The sequence below is a fragment of the Bos indicus x Bos taurus genome, chromosome 2, assembly GCF_003369695.1.
Source record: "Bos indicus x Bos taurus breed Angus x Brahman F1 hybrid chromosome 2, Bos_hybrid_MaternalHap_v2.0, whole genome shotgun sequence".
NCBI lineage: Eukaryota > Metazoa > Chordata > Mammalia > Artiodactyla > Bovidae > Bos > Bos indicus x Bos taurus.
This window is the reverse complement of record NC_040077.1, coordinates 133,105,827-133,118,457: the sequence shown is the minus strand read 5'-3', so window position 1 is coordinate 133,118,457 and position 12,631 is coordinate 133,105,827. Positions and strand designations below refer to the sequence as shown.

Below are 12,631 nucleotides of genomic sequence, written 5' to 3'. Positions count from 1 at the left end.
CTTTCTTAGGGATTGGAATGAAAACTGACCTTTTCCAGTCCTGTGGCCACTGCTGAGTCTTCCAAATTTGCTGGCATATTGAGTACAGCACTTTCACAGCATCTTTCAGGATTTGAAATAGCTCAACTGAAACTCTATCACCTCCACTAGCTTTGTGTGTAGTGATGCTTCATAAGGCCCACTTAATAAATAAATAATAAGTAAAAATGAATTTTTCAATAAAACAGACTCACAGACATAGAGAACAGACTTGTGGTTGCAGGGGCGGGGCAGTATGGGAGAAGGATGGATTGGGAGTTTGGAATCAGTAGATGTTAGATGCAAACTATCACATATAGAATGAGCAAACAAGGCCCTACTGTATAACGTAAGGAACTGTATTCAATATCCTGTAATAAAACATAATAGGAAATTTTTTTAAATAATAATTTCTTGCTCTGTGTATCGATTCTCCTCCCAAGTTCTTTCATCATCTTTACCATCATTGCTCTGAACTGAAAAGAATGTGAACATTTATCCACAGGGAATACTATGCATATTTTTGCTGATAAAAAGTGATCTGGGTTCCAGATCTAAGAGGGAAAAGCAGTTTGACTTAAGGAAAAGTAGGCAGACCTTGCTGGCCCTCTTGTATGTGCATTCTTGGTAGACAACGTCAAGCCCCAGGCCCATAGTCCACCGAAATCAAAAAATCTTCACAAGACCTGTAGACCCGGTTTGAATATCCTGAAATCCCTGAATTTCTCCCCCAGCATTGGGAAGAATACCTTCTGTCTCTGCTCTGTGTAGTCATGTCCGATTCTTTGCTACCCCAGGGACTGTGGTCCGCCAGGCTCCTCTGTCCATGGGATTCTCCAGGCCAGAATACTGGAGTGGGTTGCTATGCCCTCTCCAGGGATCTTCCAACCCAAGGTTCGAACCCAGGTCTCCCACACTGCAGGCAGATTCTTTACCATCTGAGCCACTGGGGAAGCCTTTTATTCCTGGTGTAATACTGATAAGTTGGTACCCAATCTAGGTTGGTTGATCAATCTAGGCTTTTTGTAAGGAAAGACCTATTTTACATTAGAAATAAAATTCAGTCAAGACAAGGCCAGTTTTGGAGGAAAACCTGGCTTCAGAGTTAACAGTAGGGACTTTCCTTTAGTGTCTGACTTGTATTAGTGTCTTACTTAATATAACAGCAGATTTTATAAAAAATACAAAAAATAAAAGATGGTAAAAGAAACCTTTCTGTAACACAATAAATAGTGCCCTATTGCAACATCCAGAATTAGAGTCCTAAAGAGAAGGCTGGACCAAGCATTTTTTAGTGGCTTTTGGGAGACTAATTTTATTTTACACAAAGAACAAAGTTAATCTGCAAAGGTTATCTTAGAGAGGTTTCAGGAAATAATAAAAAATCAAATGATCCTGCTTGCCTGCATTGCCTTCATCTGCTGCAGCTGGAAGACAGTAAAAAGGCAAACAGACTATCACAGGGAGATTTGCACCTATACATAAACATATTTTAAATTCTTTTTTTAATATCTTGGGCTTACAGATTTGAAGAATGCATTCTAAGTTAATGACCTTTCACTATAAATACCACATTAATTTCAGTATTGGAGGTTTGTTCTTGTGTTCATAACAAAGATTTGGAATGGCATCCACATTCTAAATGTAGACAAGGAAAGAAACAGGGTAGGGACTTCACTGGAGCTTCCAGTGGTTACGACTCCACGCTTCCGCTGCAGGGGGCACAGGTTCAGTACCTGGTCAGGGAACTAAGATTCCACATGCCTCACAGCCCAGCCAAAAAAGTAAATCAGAGGGGTTTCTGATTCGTCAAATGATTTTTATATTCCTCAGATCTGCTCTTGCCGTTCTTGAGGATTTACATTCAGCAGAGTTTTGGACCATCGCATTGAGAGACTGGAGGGAAGATAAAACAAAGGGGAAGATATCAACACTTGGGGAATCCTTAGTACTCTTCTTATAATCTCTCTATAAGTCTGAAATTGTATCAAAATAAGAATTTTTAAAAAACACATTTGTAAACACTTTTCTTTGTAATTGGAAAACACGGCTATCATCTGTTGTTCAGTCGCTCAGTTGTGTCCGACTCTTTGCGACCCCGTGGACTGCAGCACGCCGGGCTTCCCTGTCCTTCTCGATCTCCCAGAACTTGCTCAGGCTCATGTCCATTGAGTTGGTGAGTGTGAGTATAATGGCGTGGCGGGCTCTTAACAGAGGAGTGTACATGAAGTCTGGGAGGAGTGGAGTCAAACGGTTGTACGTTCGCACTGCTGGGGCGTGCAGAGGGGCGCCTGGGCCTGCAGAAGTGCGAGATCTAGTCTCTCGTGCCCATACACGTCCCTGACAAAGTCATGGATGGAATATCACACCTCCTAGTCTAAGTCCCTAATGACCAAGCCAACTTACAATAGCATTTCAACTTAGTTTCCAGGCTTTTTCATAGGAGAGAATATATATTCCAACTTGCAGTCATGAGTAGTCTATTCCTCTTAGCAATTTGTCTTCACGGTCATCAATAAACTGGCATTCTGGTTATCAGTTTTCTAGCCTAGGTTATCTTACCACAGTACATGGGATGTATAATATCACCAAAACTATAAAGTATGATGGAGATTATATGAGTAGGTGTGCCTTTGAAGTGTATTTTTGCTCTCTTCACTTGCATCCTTTCAGATTGCATGTTAGGCACCAGTACTCAAGAGTGTGCTTCAGGGAATTCTGTGGTGGTCCAGTGGTCAGAACTGCACACTTCCATCCCAGGGGGCATTGTTCAGTCCCTGGTTGCGACAGATCCCACAAACTGCACACTCAGCCAAACAAAAAAAAAAGGAGTGTGCCTCACGGTAAGTCTGTAGGTGGGGTCTCCTGCATTGCAGGTGGCATCTGAGCCAGCGGGAAAGCCCAGTTTTACAAAGATGCCTTTATAAATGCGCTCGGTCTCTACCGGAATAGGCATGTTCCCCGCGTCAGCAATCAGAAATTTAGATGAGCCCTAGGACTTTTCGGAAAATGGCTTCTTGGTGGGAGATCAGTCTCAGCTAACATCACACCAAACTCCTTAAAAGATGAGGAGGCGGGTGTACACATTCTTTACTATAAAAGATGGAAAATACAAAAGAGACTTACCTAAAAGAGTATTCAGTTGATCTCATAAAAATCCTCAATGGAATAACACTTAAGAATTTCAGAGAACAGTCTCCTCAGTAAGTGGTGCTGGGAAAACTAGACAGCTACATATAAAAGCATAAAAGTAGAACACTCCTAACACCATATACAAAAATAAACTCAAGATGGATTAAAGACCTGAATGGAAGGCTGGGTACTATAGAACTCTGAGGAGGAAAGCAGGCAGAACACTCTGACGCAGATCACAGCAAGGTCTTTTCTGACCCACCTCCTGCACTTGTTCAGCCGCTCAGTCGTGTCCAACTCTTTGTGACCCCGTGGACTGCAGCACGCCAGGCTTCCCTGTCCTTCACCATCTCCCTACATTACCCCCTACAGTAATGAAAATTAAAACAAATATACAAATGAAACCTAAGTAAAAACTTTTACACAGCAAAGGGAACCATAAACAAAATGAAAAGACAACCCTCAGTATGGGAGAAAATATTTGCAAATGAAGTAATTGATAAGGGATCAATCTCCAAAATACATAAATATCTCATGCAGTTCAATATCCAAAAACAAAAAAAAAAATCAATAAAAAAAATGGGCAGAAGGGAATTCCAGTGGTTAGAGGCGTCCACACTTCCGCTGCCGAGGGCGTGGGTTCAGTCCCTGGCTGAGGAACTAATACCCCACGAGCTGCAGGGAAGGGTCAAAAAGAAAAGGATGCAAACTCTAAACAGACATTTCTCCAAAGAAGACATACATATGGCTATAAAGCACAAGAAAAGACATTCAACATCATTCATTATTAGAGAAATGTAAATTAAAGCTACAGTGAGGCATCACCTCACACCAGGCAGAATGGCCACCAATGCCATTTCAGCAACACGGATGGACCTAGAGATGGTCACACTGACTGGAGGAGTCAGACAGAGAAGGGAAACACCATACGACAGCCCTTACATTAATATGTGGGACCTAAAAGGAAATGATACAAATGAACTTACTAACAAAACAGAGTGACTCACAGAGAACAAATTTACATTTGCTGGCGGGGAGGATGGGGGCGAGGGATAGTTAGGGAGTTTGGGATGGATGTGTGCACACTGCTGCATTTAAAATGGATAACCAACAAGGACCTGCTGTATAGCACAGGGAACCTGGTCTATGTTATATGGCAGCCTGGCAGGGAGGGGCATTTGGGGGAGAATGGATGCGTGTGTGGCTGACTCCCGTCACTGTCCACCTGAAACCATCACAATCTTGTTCATCAGCTGTACCCTGATGCAAAATAAAAAGTGTAAATTAAAAAAGAAGAATGACCATCAAAAAATCTACAAACAATAAATGCTGGAGAAAGTGAAAGTGGCTCAGTCATGCCTGAACCTTTGTGACCCCATGGACTGGGGGGTCTAGAGAATAGGGAACCCTCCTACGTTGCTGCTGGAACGTGAACTGGCACAGCCGCTGTGGAGAACAGCACGGAGGGTCCTTAAAAGCCTAAAAACAGAACTGCCGTGTGATCCAGCCATCCCACTCCTGGGCACGTCTGAGAAAACGATGGTTCACAAAGATACACACACCCAGTGCCCACTTCAGCACTGTTCCCGACAGCCAGGACATGGGAGCGGCTTAAATGTCCAAGAGCAGAGGACTGGCTACAGGCGGTGCGTGACAGACAGCGGGACACCGCTCAGCCATAAAGAGACAGAATACCGCCGTGTGCCTCGACACAGGTGGGCCCAGAGACTGTCATGCCGACTGAAGAAAGACAAAGACATTCATGACATCACCTCTACGTGGGATGGAAAAAAACAGGGTACAAACGAACTTCCACAAAACAGAGTTAGGGAAACAGACTCACGTTTACCAGGGGCAAGGGAGGGAGGGACAACTTGGGAGCCTGGATGGACAAATACCACTGCTGTACATAAAATACAACAGATAACCAATAAGAACCTGCTGTGTAGCACAGGGAACTCTACCCAATACTCTGTAATGGCCAATGTGGGAAAAGAATGTAAAAGAGCGGATATATGTATAACTGACTCATTTTGCTGAAACTAACACAGCATTGTAAATCAACAATACTCTAATTAAAAAAAAGTTTCAACCCTGTGACCACTAAAAAGAGTGGGAGAGATCCATGATCTGTTAGATAAGAAAATCAAGTGGCAGAATATTATGTTGTCTGAAGAGATGCATACCAAACTGTTGGAGAAGGAAATGGCAACCCACTCCAGTATTCTTGCCTAGTAAATCCTGTGGACAGAGGAGCCTCGTGGGCTGCCGTCTATGGGGTCTCCCAGAGTCGGACACAACTAAAGCGACTTGGCAGCAGCAGCAGCAGCATACCAAACTGTTCAGTAGGTCACGTAAGTTCAGTTCAGTCACTCAGTTGTGCCCGACTCTTTGCGACCCCATGAACCGCAGCACGCCAGGCTTCCCTGTCCATCACCAACTCCCGGAGTCCACCCATGTCCGTTGAGTCAGTGATGCCATCCAACCATCTCATCCTGTCATCCCCTTCTCCTGCCCTCAATCTTTCCCAGCATTGGGGTCTTTTCAAATGAGTCAGCTCTTCACATCAGGTGGCCAAAGTATTGGAGTTTCAGCTTCAACATCAGTCCTTCCAAAGAACACCCAGGACTGATCTCCTTTAGGATGGACTGGTTGGATCTCCTTGCAGTCCAAGGGACTCTCAAGAGTCTTCTCCAACACCACAGTTCAAAAGCATCAATTCTTTGGCGCTCAGCTTTCTTCACAGTCCAACTCTCACATCCATACTTGACTATTGGAAAAACCATAGCCTTGACTAGATAGACCTTTGTTGACAAAGTAATGTCTCTGCTTTGTAATATGCTGTCTGGGTTGGCCATAACTTTCCTTCCAAGGAGTGTCTTTTAATTTCATGACTGCAGTCACCATCTGCAGTGATTTTGGAGCCCAGAAAAATAAAGTCAGCCACTGTTTCCCCATCTATTTCCCATGAAGTGATGGGACTGGATGCCATGATCTTAGTTTTCTGTATGTTGAGCTTTAAGCCAACGTTTTCACTCTCCTCTTTCACTTTCATCAAGAGGCTCTGTAGTTCCTCTTCAATTTCTGCCATAAGGGTGGTGTCATCTGCATATCTGAGGTTAATGATATTTCTCCCAGCAATCTTGATTCCAGCTTGTGCATCTTCCAACCCAGCATTTCTCATGATGTACTCTGCATAGAAGTTAAATAAGCAGGGTGACAATATACAGCCTTGACGTACTCCTTTCCCTATTTGGAACCAGTCTATTGTTCCATGTCCAGTTCTAACTGTTGCTCCCTGACCTGCATACAGATTTCTCAAGAGGCCGGTCAGGTGGTCTGGTATTCCCATCTCTTTCAGAATTTTCCACAGTTTATTGTGATCCACACAGTCAAAGGCTTTGGCACAGTCAACAAAGCAGCTGTTTCTTTTGTGGACTCTCTTGCTTTTTTGATGATCCAGCAGATGTCGGCTATTTGATCTCTGGTTCCTCTGCCTTTTCTAAAACCAGATTGAACATCAGGAAGTTCATGGTTCATGTATTGCTGAAGCCTGACTTGGAGAATTTCAAGCATTACTTTACTAGCGTATGAGATGAGTGCAATTGTGCGGTGTTTGAGCATTCTTTGGCATTGCCTTTCTTTGGGATTGGAATGAAAACTGACCTTTTCCAGTCCTGTGGCCACTGCTGAGTTTTCCAAATTTGCTGGCATAATGAGTGCAGCACTTTCACAGCATCATCTTTCAGGATTTGAGATAGCTCAACTGGAATTCCATCACCTTCACCAGCTTTGTTCATAGTGATGCTTTCTAAGGCCCACTTGACTTCACATTCCAGGATGTCTGGCTCCAGGTGAGTGATCACACCATCGTGATTATCTGGGTCATGAAGATCTTTTTTGTACAGTTCTTCTGTGTATTCTTGCCACCTCTTTCTTAATATCTTCTGCTTCTGTTAGGTCCATACCATTTCTGTCCTTTATTGAGCCCATCTTTGCATGAAGTGTTCCCTTGGTATCTCTAATTTTTTTGAAGAGGTCTCTAGTCTTTCCCATTCTGTTGTTTTCCTCTATTTCTTTGCATTGATCGCTGAGGAAGGCTTTCTTATCTCTCCTTGCTATTCTTTGGAACTCTGCATTCAAATGGGTGTATCCTTCCTTTTCTCCTTTGCTTTTCACTTCTCTTCTTTTCACAGCTATTTGTAAGGCCTCCCCAGACAGCCACTTTGCTTTTCTGCATTTTTCTTACCTCTAGGCAAAAGAGGGTTGGGGAAAGTGCTGAAGGGGGAGAGTTGCCTTAATATTTTGGGGACATTGCTTCAATTATTTTTAACTTCTATAGTCTTTTAAAATAAAAAACTTAGCAGCAAAAATTGAAGCAGTTCACTTTTTTTTTTTTTTTTTTTGGCCACATGGAGTGGCATATGAGATTGTAGTTCCCCAAGCAGGGATTGAACCCACACTCCCTGCAGTGGTAGCTCAGAATCTTAACTGCTGGACCACCAGGGAATCCTCAGTGTACATTTTATAAAATAAAAGTGCACAGAATGCCATCTACCTTATTTTGAATATTGTCAAATAATGATTGACAAGAATGATAACTGTCAATATTTGAATATTGGACTTTGAGTATGAGTAATCAAAGTTCTTTTACTTTACGTAAGAACATATAAATATAAGATCAGAAAGATGCCTTCCTTTCTTTCTCTTGGCCACGCTGTATGGCACACAGGATCGGAGCTCCCTGACCAGGGTCGACCTGCATCCCCTGCCGTGGGGGTGCAGCGTCTTCACCACTGGACCCGCAGGGAAACCCCTCAGTCCCCATGTTGATTTTATGAGCATTTTGTAAAAAGTGGTAAAGTAGGTCTGTCAGAGCTCCAGGCACAACAGGAAAAGGTGGGTTAGGACGACCTCTTGGCGTTTCAATCCGTGTAAGAATTCCTTACTACAGGGAGCTCAGCCTGGTGCTCTGTGACGACCCAGACGGCGGGATGCACAGTAGAGGAGTTCGGCTGAGGAGTAAGCATACACACAGCGGATCCGCGCTGTTGCCCGGCACAAACCCACAACCCTGCAAAGCGACTATCCTCCAATTTAAGATAAATTTAAATATATATATATATATAAGAACTCCATAGGAAATCATCAAAGGCACTGTAGAAACTTAAGAAACGAAGGACACATGTCCTAAGGCTTCTGCGAAGAAGGTGTAACCATTCGGGGACCTGTTTAGTCAAGTGGCCACTTCATGCTTAGGACCATGAGGAATTCAGAAAACAGTCTGACCATCCCTGGGAGGCGAAGAATGACTGAAATAACAAAATATGAGGATACATCATTCAGGAAATTGTGTGGTTAGTAGCCAGGAAACTTGGAGGTCCTGGGTAGCCAAAGTCAACAGGGAAGGCTTTATGGAGTTTAGATTTCAGACAAACCAGATTCTGAGAGGGGAAGAAAGCATTCCAAATAAAAAATAGATCCAGGACCTTAAAACAAAATTTTAAGTGAACAGAAAGCTATAAGTAACATTTGGGATAATCCTGATAATTGTAGCTTATGCAATAGTGCTTAGTCATTCAGTCGTATCTGACTCTCTGCAACGCCATGGGCGGTAGCTCTGCAGGCTCCTTTGCCCATAGGGATTCTCCAGACAAGAATACTGGAGTGGGCTGCCATGCCTCCTCCAGGGATCTTCCCAACCCAGGGATCAACCCCAGGTCTCCCACACTGCAGGCAGATTCTTTACCATCTGAGCCACCAGGGAAGCCCTATGTGAAAGTCGCTCAGTCGTGTCCGACTCTTTGTGACCCCACGGACTGCAGCCTGCCACGCTCCTCTCAGCCCACCAGGCTCTTCTGTCCATGGGATTCTCCAGGCAAGAATACTGGAATGGGGGGCCATGTCCCCCTCCAGCAGACCTTCCCAGCATAGGGATTGAACCCAGGTCTCCCGCATTGCAGGTGGATTCTTCACCACCTGAGCCACCAGGGAAGCCCAAGAACACTGGAGTGGGTAGCCTATCCCTTCTCCAGGGGGTCTTCCCCACCCAGGAATTAAACCAGGGTCTCCTGAATTGCAGGTGGATTCTTTACCAGCTGAGCCACCAGGGAAGCCCAAGAATACTGGAGTGGGTAGCCTATCCCTTCTCCAGATCTTCCCAACCCAGGAATTAAACCAGGGTCTCCTGAATTGCAGGTGGATTCTTTACCAGCTGAGCCACCAGGGAAGCCCAAGAACACTGGAGTGGGCAGCCTATCCCTTCTCCAGGAGATCTTCCCGACCCAGGAATTAAACCAGGGTCTCCTGAATTGCAGGTGGATTCTTTGCCAGCTGAGCCACCAGGGAAGCCCAAGAACACTGGAGTGGACAGCCTATCCCTTCTCCAGGAGATCTTCCCGACCCAGGAATTAAACCAGGGTCTCCTGAATTGCAGGTGGATTCTTTGCCAGCTGAGCCACCAGGGAAGCCCAAGAACACTGGAGTGGGCAGCCTATCCCTTCTCCAGGAGATCTTCCCCACCCAGGAATTAAACCAGGGTCTCCTGAATTGCAGGTGGATTCTTTACCAGCTGAGCCACCAGGGAAGCCCAAGAACACTGGAGTAGGTAGCCTATCCCTTCTCCAGGAGATCTTCCCCACCCAGGAATTAAACCAGGGTCTCCTGAATTGCAGATGGATTCTTTACCAGCTGAGCCACCAGGGAAGCCCAAGAATACTGGAGTGGGTAGCCTATCCCTCCTCCAGGGGGTCTTCCCGACCCAGGAATTAAACCAGGGTCTCCTGAATTGCAGGTGGATTCTTTGCCAGCTGAGCCACCAGGGAAGCCCAAGAATACTGGAGTGGGTAGCCTATCCCTTCTCCAGGAGATCTTCCCAACCCAGGAATTAAACCAGGGTCTCCTGAATTGCAGGTGGATTCTTTACCAGCTGAGCTACCAGGGAAGCCTGATAATTGTAGCTTATGTAATAAGTTCTTATCAAAAAAAGGCAAGTTATAGGGGACTTCCCTGGTGATCCAACGGCTAAGACTCTGCGCTCCCAATGCAAGGGGACTGGTGTGTGATCCCTGGTCAGGGAACTAGGTCCCACATGCTGCAACTAAGAGAAAGGCGACTTACGGTTGTAGACTGTAGGCAAAATACACATTGGAAGAAGGCTAGCAAGAATTATCTGGGTGCAGAAACATTTAACTCTGTAACTTGTTTTGGAGAACCACTCCTAATTGCAACTTAGCAACTGAACAACATCTCCTAATTTATGACAATCAAACAGTATTAACTGCGTATTAGCTGCTCACCAAACTTCTTTGCTACGGATGGGAGAAGGGGAGCAGCTATTACCACTCTTCAAGTGCTATTAAATTAAAAGGCTGTATAATTTTAAGAGGGTCAGTGGAGCATAATACATGATTTTTTAAACCCCTCTGCCAAAGAAAACTACCAAAATTTTTAAAAGCTCTTACTGATCCTGAATGTTCTAACTACAATTCATGTTTCCCAATCGTTGACTCCCAACCAGTCAAAGATGAAGAAGAAATTAGAGCAAAAACCACAGACCATTCTACGTGATTCCCAAAAGAGACAGAATCACTGAATACTCTTCAGCAGCAAAATTTTACACCAAAGGATCTTGTATGCTAACCACACTAATAAAAATACTGAGGAACTTCCTTCCTTAACTCAAACACTGCAAGTACCTGTCTCCCAACAGGGCACCCTGTACATTTCATTCTTCTCAGTAAAGAAAAACTCCATCAGTCCCCAAATCCACCGACAGGGAACATTTTTAGGCCATCTTTAGTTTGCAGCAGAGATGACAATCCAGCCAGTTAATGAGGCTACATCCACAAGACGCCCGTGTCCCACCTCTACCCTTTCCTCCCCTCATTTAGAGACAAGATTTAACCTCCAGGAGATGGTGAAGGACAGGGAAGCCGAACGTGCTGCAATCCATGGGATCCCAAACAGTCGGACACAACTGAGTGACTGAACAACAGTGAAGGCAGGGGAAAACAGACGGCTCTTGGGATACACACAGAAAAAGAGGAAGACAAGAAAACAGATCAGACAGGAATTCCCCGGCAGTCCAGTGATAGGACTTGTACTTCCACCCCCGGCAGGATGGAAGAAAGAGAGGAGCAGAGAAGGAAAGGAAGGAGAAAGAAGGAAGGAGACACATCAGAGAATTCAGAGGAAGCGGTTTCAAAAGCCATAGGCAGAGGCTCAGTGTAGCTGGTCAGAAGCAAGTGCTGCCCTAAGATAAGAAAGGCTGAGATCTAAGGAGACTGAGATTTGATCCTGCCATTAGCGCTGCTGATGCTGCTGCTGCTGCTGAGTCGCTTCAGTCCTGTCCGACTCTGTGCGACCCCACAGACGGCAGCCCACCAGGCTGCCCTGTCCCTGGGATTCTCCAGGCAAGAACACTGGAGTGGGTTGCCATTTCCTTCTCAATGCATGAAAGTGAAAAGTGAAAGTGAAGTCGCTCAGTCCTGTTCAACTCCTACCGACCCCATGGACTGCAGCCCACCAGGCTCCTCCGCCCATGGGATTTTCTAGGCAAGAGTGCTGGAGTGGGGTGCCACTGCCTTCTCTGGTCATTAGCATTAGCTACTTTAAATGCTTTTCAATAACCTTCAGTAACATAGTTATGATTAAAGCCGAAATATAAGGAATTTTACGGAAAGGCAGATTAACTTCCATCTCATCAGCTTCTTCTTTCAGACTCTGGCACATACGTGAAAACTAGAATTTAGCAGATTGATTGGGCTACTATGTAAGCAGAGCAGGCGTCAGGGCAACAGCTAAGGATGCAGCCTGTCCACATTTATACAGGCCAGGCAAAATCCCAGCCAGGCTTCCTCAAAAGTAGGGCAGATTTTTTTTTCTTTAATTGGTACTTATCCCCATCTCCCAGGTCACTTTAAACAAAATTAAGCCTTGAGTCAGGATGAATAGCTGCCTGTTTTTTTCTGAAGATACTCAGATGTTCATCCATTCATTAAAATCAAATTTCACAGGACTTCCCAGAGATCCAGTGGTTAAGATTTCAGTTTGCAACGCAGGGGTCACAGGTTCAATCCCCGGTTAGGGAGCTAAGATCCCGTATCCCAAGGGGCAAGGAAGCCTGCGAGCCGCAACTACTGAGCCCCCAGGCCACAACCAGAGAAGGAAGGAAAGGGCCCCCATAATCCAACAAGCATCCTGTGTGTTGTAACCAAGACCCAAGGCAGCCGGGTAAATGCATGCTAAAATAATAATAATAAAGTAAAATTATTCTTTCTCTTCCTTCTCTACCACCAGCATGTGACCACAGAAACAAAAACTGTTGTTATTTACATGACACAACTCTTGCACGATTAAACTGGCCTGTTTCCCATTAAAACACTGTGCTCGCTCCACTCCGGAACACAGCTCTCTGTCCCCTCCGAGGCAGCAGTGGCCTCAATGAGACGTTCCAAAGCCACAAAACAGGACTTGAACA

The 12,631-nt window shown here is 44.9% G+C and overlaps 1 long non-coding RNA gene across 1 annotated transcript; it reads right to left on the bottom strand.

The window, feature by feature from the left end:
- Positions 1-962: 962 nt before the first annotated feature.
- On the bottom strand, positions 963-1,856 carry LOC113880070. Its single transcript, XR_003507578.1, has 2 exons — positions 1,755-1,856; positions 963-1,445 (listed from the first exon to the last, which is right to left on the bottom strand). It is a non-coding gene; the product is annotated as an uncharacterized LOC113880070 (long non-coding RNA).
- Positions 1,857-12,631: the final 10,775 nt, after the last annotated feature.